The sequence below is a fragment of the Dasypus novemcinctus genome, chromosome X (assembly GCF_030445035.2).
Source record: "Dasypus novemcinctus isolate mDasNov1 chromosome X, mDasNov1.1.hap2, whole genome shotgun sequence".
Classification (NCBI taxonomy): domain Eukaryota; kingdom Metazoa; phylum Chordata; class Mammalia; order Cingulata; family Dasypodidae; genus Dasypus; species Dasypus novemcinctus.
The window spans coordinates 167915346-167937938 of NC_080704.1; the positions used below are offsets into that span (position 1 = coordinate 167915346).

General features: G+C 37.8%; 1 long non-coding RNA gene and 1 pseudogene across 2 annotated transcripts in view; both read right to left on the reverse strand.

The window, feature by feature from the left end:
* LOC139438085 (uncharacterized) overlaps window positions 1–22593 on the reverse strand; it is a 131405-nt gene that overhangs the window by 57541 nt on the left and 51271 nt on the right. For both annotated transcript variants that reach the window (XR_011647972.1, XR_011647973.1), the window contains exon 2: window positions 9714–9786. This is a non-coding gene — a long non-coding RNA (uncharacterized lncRNA). The remainder of the gene's footprint in view (window positions 1–9713; window positions 9787–22593) is intronic.
* Window positions 3647–4689, reverse strand: LOC101420189 (magnesium transporter NIPA2 pseudogene; annotated as a pseudogene).

Genomic DNA, 22593 nt, shown 5'->3' on the forward strand with positions numbered 1-22593 from the left:
TAAAACAAAAACTAAAACAGAACCACATGGACCCCCAAATGAAACAACTCAAGGGAAATAGTCCCAAGAACTTCAAGCCTCCTTCTATCTCCCTAGAACTTCCTGTAAACCAGGACATGTGGTATTGAGGCTAACATTTGTCCAAAAAGACAAATAATCCAACAAACTTCAATGTATCAATAACTCCCCTCTGAGGGACCTGGGCATAAACACACTGGGTAAAATAATTCCAGGCAAAGAGTACCCCATCATCTTTGTGCTAGCCACCTTGCTACCTACTCTATCTCAACACCTCACAATTACCCACTATAATCCCTAAGGGTACCCAAAACATCAAGGCAGTGGACTTAGACAACTTTGCACATCATTTTCACCTTCTAAACTCCTTTCTGTATTTTTTTGGACTCTATAGTGCACCACAGCTAGAAGTTCCTACTTACAGATACTGTAACACTCTTTTCTCCCTGTGAAAAAGATTAATGGGAAAGGATATTGATTAGTCCAATATGTGTGAGTCATAAACTAAATAGTAAAGCTTAGATTCCTTTTAGTCCCAACCCTAATACCATCCTTGCTTCTATACTCTGAAACTACTTGCTTCATTGTTGTTGACTTAAGTTTCAGTCTTCCTTATGGCCTACCCCGCTTTCACTTCCAACACCTACTTACTTAACCTGGGGAAATCAATATTATATTTTGAAAACTGTATCAACTTGTCTTTTTTATGACATGAGTTATATTTAAGAAATAACCTTAGTTTTCTGACTGTATTTTGTTTCTTAGTGTTATTAAAAGGTCTAAATGATAATGACTCTTTAAGAAAATATATTGAAAAGTATGAAAGCTGATGTAAAATAATCAAGTTTCTAGCATCACAAGATTGGAGTAACTGAAGAATAAAATTGGCAGACTCCAGAAGAGAGCCTAGTCCCAAAAGAGGCAAGACACAAGTGGTTTAAAAAGAACTGCTGCCTAAGAAGTCCATCAGATGTACATGTGAAATTTTACATGTGTTAACTAAGTCACGACCTGAAAAATATTTCTTCAAGGTGATGTCTTAATATTTTTTGGTTCTTGAATTTTCCCTTGTTTAGTAACTTAAGAATCACTTAAAATAATGGTTCAAAATAAAAAATAATTCATCAGACAGGAGGCATTTTAGGCAAGGTAAACCACAGCACAGCGTAGTCAGATAGTTTTGCTCTTTTTTAAATGGCAAACTTTTAAAATGGCCAGATATTGGCAGAGAAGATAACAAATGTATGTATCAGACTTTTGTCACCAATGAAAAAAACAAAGTGTTTTCATAGACTTAAAATTGTCATTAGTGCATTAGTTTTGGGTAAAAGATGAAAATTTTAAAATACCTCTAAAATAATACAGTGTTAACAGAAATATAAATCAGCCACATACTGAGGTCATTTTAGTGAGCTACCTATGTTTAAAGGTAAGAAAAGTAATTTCTCAGTCCCAATTATTGAAATCTTTAAAAAGATTGCCACTGAGCAGACGTAGCTCAAGTGGCTGAGTGCCTGCTTCCCATGTACGAGGTCCCAAACAAACAAATGAGAAAACCAACTTGGGGAAGCTGGTGTAGCTCAGTGGTTGAGCACAGGCTGCTGGCTTCTCACATATAAGGTCCCAGGTTCAATGCCTGGCACGGGTAACTCCAAAAAAAATAAGAGAATAAAACGCATATATTTAAAAATAAAAAGATTGTTTTCAAAATTGCCCTGCCACTGTACACACAGGGCAACACCTATTACAATGATGAAAGGCAAAATGTCAAAAACAAATTTTATAATATTTATCATTTTTTAATACCCCAATTTATGTTTTACTTTATTTTAGTTTTTCTAAACTAGTGTGTATCCTATTTCTAATCTTTAAATCCATCATCACAATTTCATTTTCCTGCTAATTGAATTTGACAATATATTAGGCTTCATTTTTGAAGAAGTTTTGGACCACCGAGGGGTTAAACTATGGTAGGGGAGGAACACTGGTGTGGGATGCTATTGATGGGGCATGTATGTGTGGGAGGGAGTTCTCTAGGCCATGCATATAGGGTATATAAAAATGTTCAGATATTCGTTGGTTATTGTCATAGTAGCTAGAGTTACAAATTACAACCGATGGAATACTGAGTTTCTAGCAAGGGGAGCTCTGTCACATTCCCCAATGGAACAGCAACAATCCCTCAAGTACAAGGGCAAAGACCAGTTAAGAAGGATGATCCAATGATGAGTCCTTGATACTGATGACTATGTTTATGAGCCTGTGTGCCTGAAATTTCAACTAGGCCTAGAATTGCAGGGTGCCTAAGTGTTACCTCCTGAGAGCATTCAAGTAGCTCAAATGTTGTCACTTTCTAAGCAAAACTCAGCATGTAAATGTATTACCTTCTACCCAGCATGGGTCATGACTCCCAGGAATGTGCCTCCCTGGCACCAAGGGAGCACTACCAATCACCAGTTGGTGATGCAACTAGAAAAAGATCTTGAAAAAAAGGGGGAAATGGTAAAGAGAAATGATTTTATATGGCTAAGAGATTTCAAAATGAGTCGGGAGATTATCAAAAGGGTCGCGTTTATGCACATCTCAGCAGGATCTCAGAGAAACCCAAAGTACATACAATACCATATACTGGTGCTCCTGAGGGCTACGGAGATGCACAGGTTCTATGGTCATGGTGGATGGCTCTGGAGTTCAGTGCCTTGTCAGTGGGCCCTACTTTGGAAATTTGTGCTCCTGAGTGTGACAGAGTTGGACTCAGATATGATATTTTTACACACACTTCTTCTGTCACTTTTACTGAACCTGTGGTTGGCACTGTGGTTGGTGTATACTCAGGAGTCTTCAGTCTCTGGACTGGCCATGTGACAACTGGACTCTGTACCTCAGCACAGTTGCAACTCTTACTCTCTGGTTCTTTGGACTTACCCAGGTTGTCTAACAGGGAGGTGAAGATGGTCAATCACCATACCAGGGAACTGAGAGTGCCTACAACTGCAAGCAGGAGAATCACATCCATCAGCCATGTGGGATCTAAGTCCCCTCTCAATTTAGAGGTGGAGTAGACATCACCATCCCAGGGTCCACAAGATGGAGGAATAAAATATGGATTAGAGTGGACTCACTGGTATTCTACTATAGAACTACAGTGACTCTAGCAATGGAAGAAATTATATCTTTGATGTGGAGACAGTGGCTACAGTAGCTGCTGAGGGAAGGAAGAGGGAAGAAAAGGTATGATGTGGAAGAATTTTCGGGACATGGAGTTGCCCTGAATGGTGTTTCAGGGACAGATGCAGGACATTATATATCATGCTATAATCCATTGAATGGACTGGGAGAGAGTATAAACTACAATGTAAACTATAATCCCTGTGGTGCAGCATTGCTCCAAAATGTATTCACAAAATGCAATGAATGTGCCACAGTGATGAAAGAGGTTGTTGCTGTGGGAGGAGTGGGGTGGAGAAGGGTGTGGGGTATATGAGAACCTCTTATATTTTTTAATGTAACATTATTTGTGATCTATGTATCTTTTAAAAAAAGACAATTAAAATAATAAAAGAAAGATTGTCTTCAGAAAACCTTATTTGAAGATGTTGCCTTTTCAGACACATTCTGATATTCAAATTCAATTTATGAAAGAACTATAGACTAAACTTTTAGAGCAATTTCTTTGGCAGATATTTTTACCAGTATGTTGTTCAATTCCACAAGTTAGACTTTCTCCATTATATTAAGAATTTCATGCATATTAGAGAGATTTCCATTCAGAGCTTCCTCGTCTTTTTGAAAAGACAATGGTGGACTTGCTCATCTAAAACTGATATCTTTAAAAGTTTGCAATAAAAATATCCCCACAATGATGGCAAGGAAGCCACTGAAAGTACTGATGAGATCATCAACAGGCATATCCTGTCATCCTTAAAATGAAGAGCTGAACAAATTAAAACTGATATTGTGAAGAATATTTAATATATTGGTGTCACAATGAAAGTGTTGAATATGTCCAAGGCCCTATTCATATAATTAATCTGCATGCTCACACATACTATCAGGCTCAGCAGCAGAATCCAGGTCAAGGGGTATCACAGCACAGGCTTTGTAGCAAACAGTTTAATAGTGATGCCCAGTCCTTTTATACAGGAGATTGAAAATGCTCCAGTCATAGAGTAGATTGTCATATACACAAGAACATTTGTCTGTCTATGATGAAGTCCCACCACAAATTAATATCAAGGACACAATGACCACAAGTGTTGCAAAGACCATAAAACCTGGATTACCTAGTTTGTGAGACCTTTCTTTAACATCTCTATCTCCTCTTCTTTTGGAGTATGAATGACCACAACTGTAGAGTCTAGAATGTTTAACAAATACCCAATTTTCTCATGAAGATTAAGTCTTTTCATTTAGAAAGTATGAAGAAAGAAGAATGGCACTCACAAAGACACTGAGAGCTTTCAAGGGAGTCACTAATGTGGCTGGAGCAAATGCATATGCAGCGAAGTTGGCCACCACCAGCTCCCACTGCTCTCAGGGAGCCTTTTCCTGGCAAGTTACAGTTATTGTTGTTTTTTTTTCCAAAATGAAACTCCCTCCATTGAAAACACTGACGCTCATAGCAAATCCAACACCAATATAAAAGTCATATCTTCCACGCCCCTGGATCATTTTGTTTTCTACTTAAGAGGTTCCTGTGAATCACACTGATCACAGAACAGAGAAACTGCTGGTACTGGAGGTAGGACAATGCAGTCTTCAAATCCAGGTCAGCAGGCCAGCCACGTGGCTGCAGGCCACCCCAGCCTACACTCGTGCTGCCACTACCCTGGTCACTGTCTAGGAGTAGATGCGAGCTTTCAGGACTGCAGCTGTGCCCCCTCCATGGAGCCCCTCTGAGGGGAACACACCAGGGATGACGTTCACCCCAGCAGCCACTGCCACCACCACTGCCAGAACTCAGTCAACACTACATTTTGACTTATAAGTTTCTGGGGTTTAGAGAAGCCTCCACCTCTTTTCCCTAGACAGTAAATGCAAACTTAAAGAATTTTTTTTAACTCAACTCTCATTCAATATGTAGATGACCTCTTTCTTTGCTCCAGTATATTTGATAACTCACTGACAGATACTCAATATCTATTAGAAGTTCTGACTTTAAAGGGATATACGGTTTCCAAAAACAAAATACAGCTTTGTTATCCTGGGATTCATTATCTAGGTAATGACATCCCCTGAGGGAAAAATTTGGTCCTTAGAGTGCATCAAAATCATCCTTAATTTCCCTTTACCTGAAATGAAGAAACAATTTCAAAATTTTCTGGGATTGATTGGCTATTATAGGGTATGTACTCATAATTTCTCTACTATAACATCCCCTCTATAGTATGACTAAGGAAATGGTATTTGAATCCCTAAACTGGGATGCATCCTTTACAAAAACAATCAAATCCTTAAAAACGTCCCTTTCATCTGCCCCCAGCTTGAAGCTCCCAACTTATTCCTTGCCCTCCTCTCTATTCATTCATGAGAGAGAACATGCTTTAAGCCCCTTACCTCAGAAACATAAGGGGAACTAAATGTCCACTGAATATTTTAACTTCACTCTAGGCACTATAGATCAAGCCCTCCCCCTGCTTATGAGATGCTGCAGAAATAACAAAATTGGTTCAAGGTATGCCTGTTCTTACACTGCTTCATGTCTTGAATACTTACATACTCCATTCTGTCCAAACCCTTCCCCTAACTGAAAGCACCCAATATTTTTCTCTCTCTTGTTTTAGCTCTTACTAAATTATTTTGCTTTCTCTTTCTCAGGTTACTATCCACTGTTGCCAAAATCTTAATTTAGCTATGTTTCTTCCTCCCCCACTGAAGGACAACCAAAAGTCCACTGAAGCCACACAAACTCTAACACTTTCCTATCCTGATCTTGATGAAGGTTCTATTGTAGATGAAGATCTCCCTCTCTTTGCTGATTGTTTCTTCTGCTGAACCTCAGACGGAGGCTCTCAGACAAGATATGCCATGACAGATTTTCAAAACCCCATAGAATATGAGCCTCTACTCCATGAAAATTCAGATCATATAGGAGAATGTATGGCTCTTACAAAAGCCAGCACTTTAACCAAGGATAGGAGAGTTAACATATATACAGATAAAAGATATGTTTTCTACACAATCACATTACAACCAACAGGATAAGATCTCCTCTAGTACTTCCAATTAAACTGCTAAAGTTAAAAGCATGAAATTTAGGTCCCTTTAAATGACAACACCAAAAAAACTAAACTTGAACTCTGTTGGAAGGGTCCCTATACAGTCCTCCATACCACTAACACAAGGCCAAATTTCAGGAGGTCCAACTCTGGATTCACATCTCCTAAGTGAAAAGGTACAAGAACTACCTAAAGTGAAAAAGTGCTCTAGCTGGAGATCTTAAACTAAGACTCTACTAAGATCACCCAGAAACAGACAATGTCATGTAGTAGACATTTTTCCCAGGAATTCCAGATCAAGCAAATGACTTTACGCATGGGTCTGCTTTCACCCAAGACATCAAAACAAGACACTGCAGGATTTCCTTTCTTATTTCCTATCCTCACCATTATTATTGCCATCTTTGCTGCATCCTTCTCCTTCACTATCCCTTCCAATGTCATTTTTGCTATCCACTTGTTTTTCCCCATTACAAATACATCCTTCCATGGTGAGTCTCTTCTTACTCTCCCTCTTACTCAAGCTGTTTCTCCTTTGATAATTCCTCCATCCCTCCAAAGACCCCAAAACTCATGGCATTGTTTAACCCAATTTACAGCTCAAATCCATACTCTCACATCGGATTGTTGGTTGTGCACCTCTTTCCCTTTAGAGCCATCAGCTTTCCACAAGTACCTGTGAACAATATCATTGTACATATAATCTTCCATTGTCACACTTCTCTTGGAATATCCACTGTTCTTGATCACATTGGAATATCCACTGTCCATGATGTACTTGAAAATTTCAAGAGGGTCTGATATTTTAAAAATCCCTGTCTCTTTAGTTCATGGAAACCTTTGTTTCTATCACAATTTCACTAATGGTTCTTTGATAGGCTGTAATTACTGCTAAATCAGCAATCAAGCCCTTGTATCTACTGCCTTTTCTAATTTTACCCACTCATTTGGATTCTGGCACTATTCCTAAGAAAATTTCTTCCCTCTATTCCTATGCTCATTTACAATTAGTTACTCTTTTCCTCAAAATCCACATTCTAGACTTATCTTTGGAAGTAAAGAAATTCCAGCCTTCCTTTCCAGAAGTCGAACATACTGGAGAATTCTACAATCATTTTCACTCTCCTAGAATAGCCTCCTATAATACTTATTTTGCCTATGTAAATCAAGCTTATTTATATCTATCTGATAATTGGACCAGATCTTGCTATCTAGCAAACCTTATTAGCCTTTACCATATCTTTAGCCACATTGCCTTTTTCTCTCATTTTAACTGCTATGTTATAACTAACTTAAGACTTTCCGGTCCCAGGTGGACTAAAATAAAAACCACAATGTGTTATAGTCAAATTCTTAGGCACAAGATTCCAGCTTCTAAAAGCAATGATGACTCTTTCTTTTCAAGTAGTTTGGAAGAGGCCTTGAAATGTGAAGCCAAATGACTGTCAGAAAAACCAGAGGATTTAACTGACACTGATGACTTTATATGTAGACAACTTCCTAGTTTGGAGCTGCCTCCATGTGGACCATTTAGTAAATTTGTCAGAACTCCAACATTTTCCATGCTTTGCTCCAGGAGGTAACCAGGACTATGGACATTTTCAACAAATCCACCAACTTCATCCCCAGAGAAATTCAAGAATTCCAACGAACGGTCTTTTACAACCATCTGACATTGGATATGACTCTGGCTTCTCAAGGTCACTTGCATAGTGTTCATAAGTAGCTGCTGTGCATGTTTCCCAAAACCTATTTTATATCTATGCTATCTCTGAAAATATTCAGTCCACAAACCAAGAAATTTTCTAAATCACCACCACTGTTCTCACTCTAAGAGACAACTTGACAACAATTACCTGGGATCCTTTCAATAGGTTCTATTCAAGCCTTAAGACTTAGTTTTACTTTCTTATTTAGTCTCTAGTCCTTTATTCTCTTCACTACATTCATAGACATTCCTCTTTTCAAGTATCTGATTTCCAAGACCTTCCAACAACCCAATCTGACTACAAACACTACAAATATTTCCAATGATTTTGCAAGAACAATGACAATAAGAGTTCTCAGAAGACTACTGTTTTCACCCTGATTCACTCCACTTAGAATCACTCCACTTAGAATGTTAGAAAATATTAATTGCACCTCTTGGAGGATTATGAGTGTCCCTAGCTTATTAATTTCAGAAGTGGTTCAGCAAATTCCTCTTATAAATGAAATATGAAGGGAAAGGAGATGCATGAGTTCCAAGTAGAAGCTTTAAGAGCCAGCAAATCATCTGCCATATTCTCTTTTCCCTCTGTCAGGAGACGAGCCAAATCCAAGAGAAAGGTGACTTTTTTGCCACCTAAGTTCTGGAGTGAGGACATGGTAGAACAGAATTGCAGCCAACACAAGATGGACATAGTACGAGTAATAAATTTGTTGTAAAATTACTGATATATCTGGGTTGTTCACTAACATTGCATAACCTGACTGATTCAGTTTGTATGCCAGATTCAGCATATGCTATGTCAGATGGTATTGTGAATGATTTAAGGATAATGGTAGTCTATATTAATTTGAGATCTGAGCATCAAGGGTAATGACCAGCAACAGTTAATAGCATTATGGTCCTTACTAGGGACCAGGCAATGTTCTAAGCACATTATATGTATGGTTGCATTGGCTCTTCACAGAAATTGTGTGGTAGGTGTCATGATGATCCCATTTTACAGATAAGGAAACTGAGGTTTAAAGTCAACTCATCAAAATCTGAGGTAAAGATGACTGGAATTAGACTTCATGTTGGTCTGATTCCAGAGCACATGCTTTTTAAAAAAAATTTTTTAATTGCCTTTTTTTTAAAGATACATAGATCACAAAAATGTTACATTAAAAAATATACTCTTCCCATATCAACAACCTCTTTCATCATTGTGGCACATTCATTGCTCTGTTAGCCTTTACCCAGGTCAGTTAACAGAGCACACACTTTTAACCACTAAATTATATCTCAGGTCAGATCAAAGTTGGCATCTAAGGAAATATTGTTCAATGACTGAAACCAGAAGAAGGGGAAAGCACATACAAAGCTGCTAAGATTTAAGTAGTGACTCAGTGCTTCAGATGTGTTTGGAGTATCAGGACATCCATGAGGAATGGGAGGGAACTGGTTATTTTGCTTTGAAGTCAAGAACTTTACTAGTTTAACTGTACTGTTTAAAATAATAATAATAATAATAATTGTATTATTACTATAAATAAATAACATTTTGTCCTTCCAAAGAGTTGTGTTATTAGTGATGTTGGTAAAAATAGCAGAGTAGGGAACTCCAAAGGCCATTCCCTCCATAGAAACAGTGAAATATTAGCATAAACTGTTAGACTCAACATTATCAGAACTCTGGAAAATAGTCAAAGGTTTACAGGAACCAACAGCATGTCTATCAAGAAAAAGGTGTCTGAAGTTGGTATGACAGCTTTGTGTTTTTAACTTACCCTTGCTCCATCCATATTTCCTAGGCTCAGCAACAGTATTGAAGACAACAATCCATGTTCTCAATGTGGGTTTCTGTTACCAGAGAGAGCAGAGCAGACCATGTTATGAAAGAATTCTAGTTGTCTGTTTTTGATTTATCTGAAATCTCCAAAAGGATGCAAAGGGCTTGCATTAGTTTCCCTAACTTGGATTTCTCTCAGGACAGAGAAGTGGCTACATGGGAGGGCGTTTGCTGAAAACACTCAAAGGCAAAAGACCTACCTGGAAAAAGGGTATCAGTTGGGACAAACAATAAAAATGCTAAGAACCCTGGGTGGAAATGCTGGAGTGTGAGATGTCTGGGGAAGCTTCGACATATTCCTGGGATAAGAGCAGGCCAAATATGCTCAGGGTAGGGTACATACTTAGAAAAAATATGAAAAGGCCCTAAGTACTCCCCTCCAGCAGACCTTTAAATTCTACACAAGCAGGACGTGAAGGCAAAGGCAGAGTTGTAAAATGCCAGACTGAATGTGAAAGGAGTGCCCAATATACACACAGAGCCCAGCTGCAAAGATTGGTATTTTGTGTCTGTGTGTGTATGGGAGGGGTGCTCTAGGCATTTAAGGAAATGCCTATATTTGACATAATCTCAGGCTCACCACTTACAAATGGAACAGAGACCTTAGCAACCACATGGAGAAAAAAAAATCTTAAGTTTCTTTCCGTTTAGAAAAGTCATTAAAATACAAATAAAACCTATATAACAACATATTAGGGAAGGGGATTTGGCTCACTTGATAGAGCATCTGCCTACCACATGAGAGTTCCAGGGTTCAAACCCAGAGCCACCTGACCCGTGTGGTGAGCTGGCCCATGTGCAGTGCTGATGCACGCAAGGAGTGTCATGCCACGCAGGAGTGTCCCTGCATAGGGGAGCCCCATGCACAAGGAATGCACCCACATAAGGAGCCGCTCTGCACAAAAAAAAGTGCAGCCAGGCAGCCAGGAGTAGTGCAGCACACACAAAGAGCTGACTCAACAAGATGACACAAACAAAAGGGACACAGATTCCCGGTGCCACTGACAAGAATATAAGCGGGACACAGAAGAACACACAACGAATGGACACAGAGAGGAGACAACTGAGGCGGGGGAAGGGGAGAGAAAGAAATAAAAAATACATCTTTAGGAGAAAAAGATAACAACATATTATTAGTCATGCAAAGAAACAAGAAAATGCATGGCCCATTCACTAGGGAAAAAGTAACATAAATTTTCCCTGCAGAAGCCCAGATGTTGTACTTAATAGACAAAGACTGTCTTAAACAGGCCTGTGGCAATTTAATATTATTTATGAATTCCAAAAAGAGAGATTTTGTTTGATTATGCTTGTAAACTGGTCTGTTCCTTTGGGTGTGATAGCCCTTTGACTATATTAGATTCAGCTGAGACATCTGATTAATTTATGTCAAGATTAGGGCTTTGATCCAACTACATCATTAGAGTCCCTGTCCCCTCAGTGGGCTGATAAAACAGACTCTCACATGGAAGTAGTCACACAGAAAAGACAAACAGAGGAAGAGAGAAAGCTCATTAGACACAGCAGAGTCCCTGAGAAGAGAAATGAGCCTGATAGTCTACAGCTGACCTTGTGAAGAGACAAGAGTAGCTGAGTTGGAAAAAAATGAGCCCCCGGGAGAGAGAAGAGCCTTAAGCCAGCCTACAACTAAGATCAGAAGCTGGGACTATGGAGCCTTAAGAGGAAGAAGGAAGGTTGAACCCTTGCAGACATTGCCCGCCATCTTCCTTCAGCTCATGGCAAATGACTCTGGATAAGAAAGTACTTCTTAAGGTACCTTGTGTTGGACTCTTAGGGCCTTGTGACCATAAGCTTCTACCTGAAATAAATACCCTTTATAAAAGCCAACAGAGTTCTGGCACTTTGCATCAACAATCCTTTGGCTGACTAACACAATGTCCAAAGAGCTAAAAAGCTAAAGGAAACAAGAAGAACACTGTCTTAGAAAATAGAGAATATCAGTAAAGAGAGAGGAAATTTAAAAAAACAACAACAAAGATAATTACTCAAGAAATAAAGAACTTTAAATGAAATTACATAGATAAATATAATTATTTATAATAAATTACAACTGTTTTACTTTTGGCTTGCAACTATATTGTTCCTTAACTGTGATTTAGAAGATAATCCCAAAAATGGATTACTCTTGATTATAAAATCAAGTTTGCAGCAAAACAATAAAGTACTATATAGGCTTTTTAAGTTTGCTTTATTGGAATTTTTTTATAAGGAATCTCAGATTGGACTTTTAAAAGCCTCTCTAGGCTAGGAAGCCAAGGCAAAACCTCAGCAGCATATTTTTCCTGTTGTACCTATAGATTCAGGCGAATTCCCCTCTCCTTGATGTCCCCCCAAAATCATATGGCTCCTGGGTTTGCAGGAAGTGACATTTATTTGCCGAAACCTGGGAACCCTGTGATCCAGGTACCAGGCCAGTTTTTCCAAGAGGATTTATAAGCATTGGTTCCATTTAGTCAATCTTAGTTCCTTAAAAGTATCTTAGTTCTTTAAAAGTCTTGGTTATATAGCCAATATTCCACTTATGTCCTATTAGAAAGAGGACATATTCCTATTGAAACTATGCAAATAATGATATTGCCAGGAAAATGGTAATACTCAAGAGTTTCTGAATTTTGGAGGGATTGAGTGGGGAAAAAAGAGAAATGTTCCATTTTTGTTTATAAAATAATAGTCTGTTTAAATTGTTATGAGTTATAGGCAGTGTAATGTAAGACAAAAAGGGGTTCCTTAGGGACAACCAGCAAGATGGGGGTGGATTAATGAGCTCCTAGAGTCAGCTCCTGCTACAGTGAAGTTAGTAAACAAGCCTGAACTATCTGGAAATAGCTGAAGCACCTGTTTCAGGGCTCCAGGAGACCAGAAGAGTATCTTGCAATATTCTTGCAGGAATGGAAGGAGGAGACTGCTTATGTGCAGAGATGATGAATAAGTAGTGTGCTCCACACCATGGAGGCCAGTGCTCACCTTTCACTGGAGGCACAAGCCACCTTGGGAGCTGTTCCATGACTGGAACTGAAAGCTCCACTTCCCAAAAACAGGATAGGAAGAGACAGTTGGGCATGAACTTCAGCTACTGATGAGTAAATAAGATGGACTAAAGAATAACCCTAAGAACAGCTAAAGTTTGAACCTATCCAATTCAAAAGAGGCCAGTAGCTGCCATCTTAACTCTACGCCTGGCATGAGGGGAAGGAGGGTGGACTGAAAATCACAGTGCTGGTAGGGACAGGCTTCTTTCCATCCAGAACAGATTTCAGCTCTATCATAAGCTCCAACCCCACCTGTGGCAGGGAGGAAGCTGGGGGTACCTGTGCCAGCCTCTTCAGGAAATTACCAGCCAAGCCACAGAGGCTGGTGATTATCCTACTTTGGCAGCTCAAGCTGCCCCAGGAGCTGTTCTGTGGTTGGAAATGGAAGCTCCATTTCCCAAAAAGAAGGGAGGAGGAGATGACTGGTCACTAATTTCAGCTACTGATTAGTAGATTTGGCTGGATAAAGTATAATCCTAGGAATAGCTAGGGTGTGAATTTGTCCATGATGAAAAGAGGCCAGTGGTCACCATTTTCATTCTGCCCCAGCATGAGGGGAAGCTGGGCTACCAAAAATCACGGTGATGGTAGGAACTGGTATCTTTCACCAAGATCAGTCTGAAGCCCTAGGTTAGGTTTCAGGCCCACCTCTGGCAGAAAGGAGGCTGGTGGGCTCTGCACTAGCTGATCCAGGTAACCGCAGGTACCTTTGGCTGGCACGGACTGAATATTTAGAAATCTACCAGGGCAACTGTGGTCATCTGGGACCTACATTGCATAGATTGCTGCCCACACCTGCAGTCCCATCCCCAACCCAGATAGGGGAGAAAGGGATGTGAAGCTTCATCAGTCTCTCTGGGCAACTACACTCTAGACCTGCATGACTTGGATTATTCCACACAGCTGTGACACTGTCCCCACCTCTGGCAAAGGAGAAAGTTGGGAGAAGCTTATCAGTCTGTGGGGCAATGAGGGCAGCTTGAACCTCCAGAGATTATAGCACCAACTATATCTTTGGCTCCTACTGCACAACCAGCAAGGGAGAAAGGAAGCCCTAAACTAAAGAGAAAAACTGCACCCAGAATAAATACTCTGGGAATCCAGATTCCAAGACTCCAACCAAAAATTACAATCCACACCAAGAAACAGGAAGATATGGCCCAGTTAAAGGAACAAGATAAGCCTCCAGATGACATAAGTGAGTTGACACAACTATCATAGATGTTCAAACAAATCTCCTTAATAAATTCAATTAGATGGCTAAAGAGATTAAGGATATTAAGAAGACACTAGATGAGCACAAAGAAGAATTTGAAAGCATACATAGAAAAATAGCAGATCTTATGGGAATGCAAGGCACAATAAGCGAATATTAAAAAAAACATTGGAATCGCATAACAGCAGATTTGAGGAGGCAGAAGATTGGTGAACTTAAAAGAAATGGCCTCTGAAAGTGAACAAAAGAACAGATGAAGAAAAGAATGGAAAAAAATTGAATGAGGCCTCAGGGAACTAAATGACAGCAAAAGGCATGCAAACATACGTGCCATGGGTGTCCCAGTAAGAAGAGAAAGGAAAAGGGGCAGAAGGAATATTTGAAGAAATAATGGTGGAAAATTTCCCAACCCTATTGAAGGACATAGATATCCATGTCCAAGAAGCACAACATACTCCGATCTGAAAAAATCTGAATTGACCAATTCCAAGACACATACTCATCAGAATGTCAAATGCCAAAAACAAAGAGAAAATTATGAGAACAGCAAGAGAAAAGCAATGATTAATATATAAGGGATACCCAATAAGATTAAATGCTGACTTCTCATCAGAAATCATGGGGGCAAGAAAACAGTGGTCATGAGAAGAGGACTTGGCTCAATGGATAGGGCATCTGCAAACCACATGGGAGGTCCGCAGTTCAAACCCCAGGCCTCCTTGACCTGTGTGGAGCTTGCCCATGTACAGTGCTGATGCATGCAAGGAGTGCCCTGCCACGCAGGGGTGTCCCCTGCATAGGGGAACCCCACACGCAAGGAGTACACTTCATAAGGAGAGCCACCCAGAGTGAAAGAAAGTGCAGGCTGCCCAAGAATGGCGTTGCAAACATGGAGAGCTGATACAACAAGATGACACAACAAAAAGAAACACAGATTCCCGGTGCCACTGATAAGGATAGAAGCGGTCACAGAAGAACACACACCCAATGGACCCAGAGAGCAGACAACTGGGGGGGGAGGGGAGAGAAATAAATAATAAATAAATCTTAAAAAAAAAGAAGACTGTGGTCTGATATATATTTAAGATACTACTAGAGGAAAACTTTTGGCCCAAGAATCTTATAACTGGCAAGGCTTATAAGAAACAGAAACTGAGAGAATTTTTAAGCAAGAGATAAGATTTTCAGGAAATACAGAGCCTGAAAAGAAAAGAGAGAGAGGCCTGGAAGAGAGTATAGAAATGAATATTATATACCAATGAATGTAACTAAAAGTGTCAAAAGGAGATAAGAGGAGGAGTGAGATGGACTCCTCAGGTTTAATGTATGTACAAGTTTTAACTAGCTTTACTCTAAAAGTGTGGGAATGTATAGAGTGGATGGTAAAAGATAGCGAGTAACAGCTAGTTTATAAATGGGTATGTGGCTGAAAATGCTAGTCTAGGTATGAAAATGCCAACTGACAGAATTCTAAAGAATAATCTAGGAACTGAGTAGCACAGTAAACCAAGAGGTGCATGAGAATTGTGGTTGATGGTACAAAGGCAGGGTGTCCTTTGTGAGCTAGAACAAATGTACATCACTATTGCAGGATGTGGGAATGTGGAAAAGCATGGGGAAAATACAATGGGAGTGACCTATGGACTGTGGTTAGCATTAATAATATGAATATTCTTGCATCTATGCCAAAGATGTATGGTGTTGATAATGGGGGAAAATGGCAAATGTGTGCAAAATGTACACTATGGACTTGGTAACAATCAGATGATATTACCTTATCCATTTCAAATGTTCCACCACAGGGTGGTGTGCTGATAGAGAGGTGTTGTTTGGTAATTTTGTACATGTGCATGACTGTTTTATATGTTTAAAACTTCTGTCATAAAAAATATATTTAAAAAAATAAAAGAGTGGGTTGGGAAAATGTACACCAAATGTAAGATAAGGACTATAATTAGTAGTAAGATTCTGACAATATTCTTTCATAAGTTATAACAAATGTCTCACAGCAATGCAAGTTGTTGGTGGAAGGTTGATGTATGGAACTCCTGTATGATGTTATGCGTGTTTGCTTTGTAAGTTCACAACTTTTACTATATACTTACTGTTTATGTATGTTCACATAAAAATGATACAACAACAATAATAATAGGGTGGGTTGCAGGGAAAATACTTTGAATAGTTATAAAATTTTGACTATGCTCTTTAATCATTAGTTAAAAATGTTTAACAACAATGCAAGTTATGAGTGGTAGGGTGAGTTATGAGAGTCCTTTATGATGTTTTATATGTTTGTTTCATAAGTTCAAAACTATTACTATACACTTATTGTTTATGTATGAGTGATATACTTAAATAATTTTCTTTAAAAATTAAAAAGGGGTTCCTTATATCCAGAAAATGAAAAAAATAATTTACTAGCAATATTTCAAATAAAAACCATAATCATCCTTTATCAGGTGGTTCAGTCCTATTAAATGATTCTTGTTCTGTTTGATTTTGTGTTAAAAATCTTATAGTTCAATCAGTTTCTCCACAGGAATTCTGGATATTTTGACTTAGTTCATCGGTACAGACTCAAAGTTATTTAAACAATGTCACTGGAAACCAGTATCCCAGTATACACAGGTATTCAGAAAGAGCTGGAGTACTATAGCTTGTAATTGATTGCAAGCACCTTTAGGGAAGTATCAGAGTAAAAGAAAGAAACAAACAGAAACTGTATATGGGTTCTGACAATGTTCTTTCATCACTTGTAACAAATGTGTCACAACATGTAAATGTGTTGGTAGTAGGGTGATATCCAAGATTGGTCTTTAAACAATTGAAATTTAAAATCAAAACAAAACAAAAAAACAAAAATTATTTATGGATCACAAAATGTATTTTGTTTTATAAATCCTACAATATTTTTATCCTCAATATGATTTAGAAGAAAAATTCATTAAATAATATGTAACAATTATTTCACAACAATGCAAGGTATTGGTGGGTGAGTTAATATATGGGAGCCCTCTATGATAATATGCATGTTTATTTTCTAGGTTCACAACTTTTCTATATACTTATTGTTCATGAATGCTCATGTATGAATAATAAACTACTTTTAAAAGTGAAAAACAGCATAATTATAAATCTATATAAATAAGCACAAAATACATAAAGATAGAATTTGGGGTAATAAGGATATAAAAGGGGAGGAAAAGAGACATAGAGGACAAGAGGTTTTGCATACTATTGAAACTAAGTTGGTATTAATTATAAATCCCTGGGGTAAAAACTAAAACTATAACTTAAAATATATAGAAAAAGATATAATGGAATCTCAAATAGTACATTAGAAGAAATAAACAATAAGGCAGTAATGAAGGAATTGAATTGAAGAACACTAAAGATATAAGACATGCAAAAACAAGTAGTGAAATGGCAGGAATCTATCCTTCCTAAACAGTAATTACTTTCAATGTAAATGGATTAAACTCTCTAATTAAAAGGCATAGATTTCCAGAATGGATTAAAAACCGGTATACAACAATATGCTGTCTAAAAGAGACTCATTTTTTATCCAAAGACAAAAATTTTGAACATGAAAGAATGGAAAACTTAGTTCATTCACATGGTAACCAAGAAAGAACTAGAATGTCTGTAGTAACACCAGATTTAAAAAAAATAAAACTTAAGTCGAAAAATTTTACAAGAGTCAAAGAAAGGTATTATATATGGATAAACAGGCCAATCCATCAAGAAAATATAACCATTATAAATACACACACACATATATATATATATGCACACACACATATACATATGTGTGTGTGTGTGTATATACACACACCTAACAACAGCACCCAAAAATAAAATATATGAAGCAAAAAGCAACAAAAATAAAGGAAGAAAAAGTTCCACAACAATAGTTGGAGATTTCATAAACTGCTTGTAGGAATATAAAATGGTGCAGCCGATGTTGAAAACAGTTTCAGCGGATTCTCAATAAGTTAAATAACAAATTAGCATATGACCTAGCAATTCCACTACTAGGTATATAATTAGAAGAATTGAAAATGGGGGTTCAAACGAAACTTTGAACACAAATATTCAGAGAAGCACTATTCACAAGACCCAAAATATGGAAACATCTAAATGCCCTCAACTAATGAATGGATAAACAAAATCTGGTACACACATACAATTGAATATTATGTAACCAGAAAAGTTATGAGTACTGAACAACATGGATGAACCTAGAAAACTTTATGCTGAGTGAAAGAAGACAGACACAAAAGGAGACACTATTTTATGATACCGTTTGCATGAAATAGCCAGAAGAGGACAATCATCTAGAGAGAGAAAGCAGTTTAGTGGAATGCTTAGAACGTTCGCTATGATCTAGATAGTGGTGATGTTGCAAAACGTTCTGAATGTTGTGAATGCCAGTGAATTGTATATTTAACATGGGTGGAATGGCAAATTTTATGTTATGGGTATTTTCGTACAATTTACAAACCCTTGTGCTGTTTTCAGTGCTTTCTTAAAGGCATGTCCTGATGCACTTTGTTTTTTATTCAACAATATCTCTTAATTTTTAGTAGACAATAGGTTACTTTCAAAGAGTATATGTGGCAAGACAATATGGCCAGTCTACACAACTCATCAGAAAAGTTTGCTTTGCCTCAATTTCCCAACAGATTTAATCATAAGTTTTCCTCATCTGAACCATCTAAATTAAACTCAATTCATCAAATAATTTCAAAATGCCCACTTGGCACTACATGGTAAGGCTAATATTGCATAGTTTTGCCATGTAGTGCCATACACAAAAGGTAGGGTGTATGACACATACACACACTTAAATGGCAAGGAAATAATGGAAACTCTGAATCACTCAGGCTCTTTTTTTACACGTACCCATGATAGGATGATATACTTGGCAGTCTGACAAAGAAACCAAGTAAAAACATACAGGCAAATTGGTAATATTTAAACATTATACATAAGAACATTTGACACTGGGCATTTGGGAAATTCTGGCAAAACAAACACCAGTGAAAATACATGTAGGAATCAGATACTCACAAGGCAATAACAATCAATGTAGCTATGGTACTTTTGAATAGCACAATGAAATCTTGTTATTAAAATAGACTTTTGATCTTTCATTTTGGTTTCTGTGGAGAAGAATATATCAATTACTCTTCAAGATATCTTGTCTGCAATTCTATGTTTCGGTGATGAAGAAAGAAATCTTTAGTTAATTCACAGAAACATACACTACAACAATGAGTCAGAAGAAAAGGGCATCAATTAATTTCCCCCATTATATATAAAGATTCAGAAAACTTTAAAATGAAGTCCAGAGTTAGAAGATATATAGCAGACAAAGACAGAAAAGAAAACTGGGAACTGCAAATAAGCCAATCCTTTGGTTCCCAACCTTCTAACCACCTTTTATAATGTTTGCTTCCTCCCTAGACCCTGGATTGAAACTATTTTTCCTACTAAACTGCATTTCATAAATCATAATTTATTGCCTTCTGTACTACACATTTACTAAAGTGCATTTAGTAAATCATAATTCATGCCATCTGTATTATTACTATTTTCCAGGTTCACTGTTGATTCAGATTATAACCAACAATCCATAATTATGAAGGTTTTATAATAATATTATGAAATCACATAAATCACTGTCATGTTTGTGATAAGCTATAAAGTCACGCAAGCCTGCAGAAACTTACGTACTACTCACTGATACCCATCATTTAAATGTGATCATCAATCTGTGCTTGGTCCAAGATTAGTCACAAACTGGGAGTGTTTAATTTAAGTACTGTGATTACCTCACATGGGACTCTGTTTTCCAAGATTGGTTCACCAATTGCACGTCTGCCCAGAAACTGCTGTGAGGTCATCAAGAGACAATCAGGTATTCATTTCTTGATACTGATTTAATGTAAATTAGCCAAAAAGCTAAGATATTTAGTATTCTGGTGAGGTGTTCAGCTTTATCATCAGAAAGTTTACAATATTCACTGGAATTTTGTAATACTGGAAAGAGCTGCTTACTACTTTATTTCTACACACATTAAAAATTAGAATGTTGAACAAGTAAGTGTTTTAGTGGCATTCTTGTTTAAAAACAGAACATAAACAAATGTATTACTGTTAAATAAAATATATTCAAACTAATCACTCAATTCACCATGTTCTTACAGCACTTAGTATGTATCATTATTATAGGAATGTCATATTCCAATGATTTTCTAACTTTTGTGATCTCAATACACATTGCAGTAACTGGCAGGCAGTAGGCAGATGATGTATATTTGTTGAACAGTGGGCTTTACTTTGTTCAGCCTGAAGAGTTTCAGTCTTCAAAACTTGATTTTGTTTCACAAAAACAAGACAAGGCAGAATGTTGTTTCCTAAGACAAACAATTCAAACATGAAGGACATGTGAACATCAAGGGAGCAAAAGTAAACCACAGTTCTACATCTAAATGCTTCAAAAATCAATTAAACAATGAGGTTCTTCTTGGGCCCACTTCTTGCTCAATAATGACACACAGTCCTGCAGTTTAGGCTAGTGATTGGAAAGTTTGAAATCAGGCAGACCCTGGTTGATAGCCTGGCAGTGCTATTTAGCCTATGTTTTGGAGCAAATTACTTATTGTCAACAAATTTGATTATTCTTATCTATGAAATGGTGACAGTGACAACTATCTCAAAGGGCACCTGAAGGCCAGACCTACCTCAGAAACTCTGAGGTCTTAATGAAGGTGTTTATGACCAAATAAAATACGGGACACTTTAAAAAATTTTAATATATTTTATTTAACTCACTATATCCAAAATATTATTTAAAATGTAATCAATATAATATTGTTAATAATATATTTTACATTTTTGTCACACTAGTTCTTTCTGTGAGTTAATTTTTTATTTTTAAAGAAGCTTTAGATTACATGAATATTACATAAAAAATGGAGGATTCCCATATTCCCCAACCCCCTCCCACACTTTTCCCCATAAACATCTTTCCATGGTGTGTTACATTTGTTACAATTGATGAACACATATTTAAGCATTGCTACTAACCAAGGCAGGGGCCACTGGAGTTTCTGAGGGGAGGGAGAGAGAAGAATAGGTGTAACATGGGATACTATGGGGATATTGGAATTGTCCTGCATGACACTGCAATGATGGATACAGGCCACTATACATTTTGTCAAAACTTAAAATTTTGTGCAGTGCAAAGTGTAAACTGTAGTCCATGGTTAGTAGCAAAGCAATATGCTTTGGCTCTCATCTCTTTCTCACACCTGTAGGTCTCCTAAAATCATTTGAGCCTCCAGTCAATGTAACAATGCATAAGCCTTTCAAACAAATAACTATCTTTATTTGCCATACCTCATGGAGAGCTCTTTATTGTTGCTTTCATACTGGGGTTGGGTTTTTTGTTGTTAATTAATTTATTTCCTCCTGTCTACTTATTGTTTGCAATTGCTGTGTCTGCTTATCATCTTTTTTTCTTTAGCAGGGACTGGGAACTGAACCCAGGATCTCTGGTATGGGAGGGAGGCACCCAATTGCCTGAGCCATCTCCAGTCCCTGCTTTGCTATGTCTGTTGTGCTTTTCCTCCTGTGTCTCTTGTTACACCATCTTGTTACATCAGCTTGATGTGCCTACCACCTGTTGCATCAGCTTGCTGTCTTGCTCATCTTTAGGTGGCACCGGGAACCTGTGCTCCCTACTTTGTTGTGTCTCTCATTATTTTTTCTTCTTGCATCTCTTGTTGCATCATCTTCTTGTGTCAGCTTGCTGCACCTGCCTGTCGTGCCAGCTTGCTGTCTTCTTTAGGAGGTACTGGAAACCAAACCATGGACCTCCCTTGTGATAGGTGGGAGCTCAATCGCTTGAGCCACATCCGCTTCCCTCTCATACTGTTTTTACTTTCAAGGGGAGAAAATTTTCCTTCACAAAGAAACAGATAACAAAGAGTCTGATGGTATAACTGAAGCATTTCAATTTAACAGCTCTCTAAGTCAGTCAGTAATGAAGACACTTGGACAGCACTTAGCAGTTTACAAAACTTTTTTCCCGATCATCACTTCATTTCTCATGTAATTTCTTCTCTCCCTCCTTCCCTCTCTCATCCCTTCCCTCTTAAAATGAGCAGAGTAGATATCATAGCTTTTATCTTTTGAATGACAAGTGAGAAGGCAAAATATTGTAGAAGAAAAAGCATGGACTTCAGAGTATTGGGTTTAAATCCTGGCTCTTTGTGACTTTGATCAAGTTACCTGGTCTGTTTGAGCCTCAGTTTCCTAATCTTTAGAATGGGTATAATAATGCCTATCCTCAAAAAGCTGTTTGGAATACAAAATGAAAGGATAGAAGGCTTTGACACACATTCTGCTTGTCATTTTGAAGTCCCAGCAAAGTAAAGGGACTTGACTCAGTTTACCTTCTTAATTACAGAATCTAGACTAGAATCAAGGCTGCCTGACTACACCTTTAGCAAATTATCTGGAAATAGCTATTGCTGACCTTT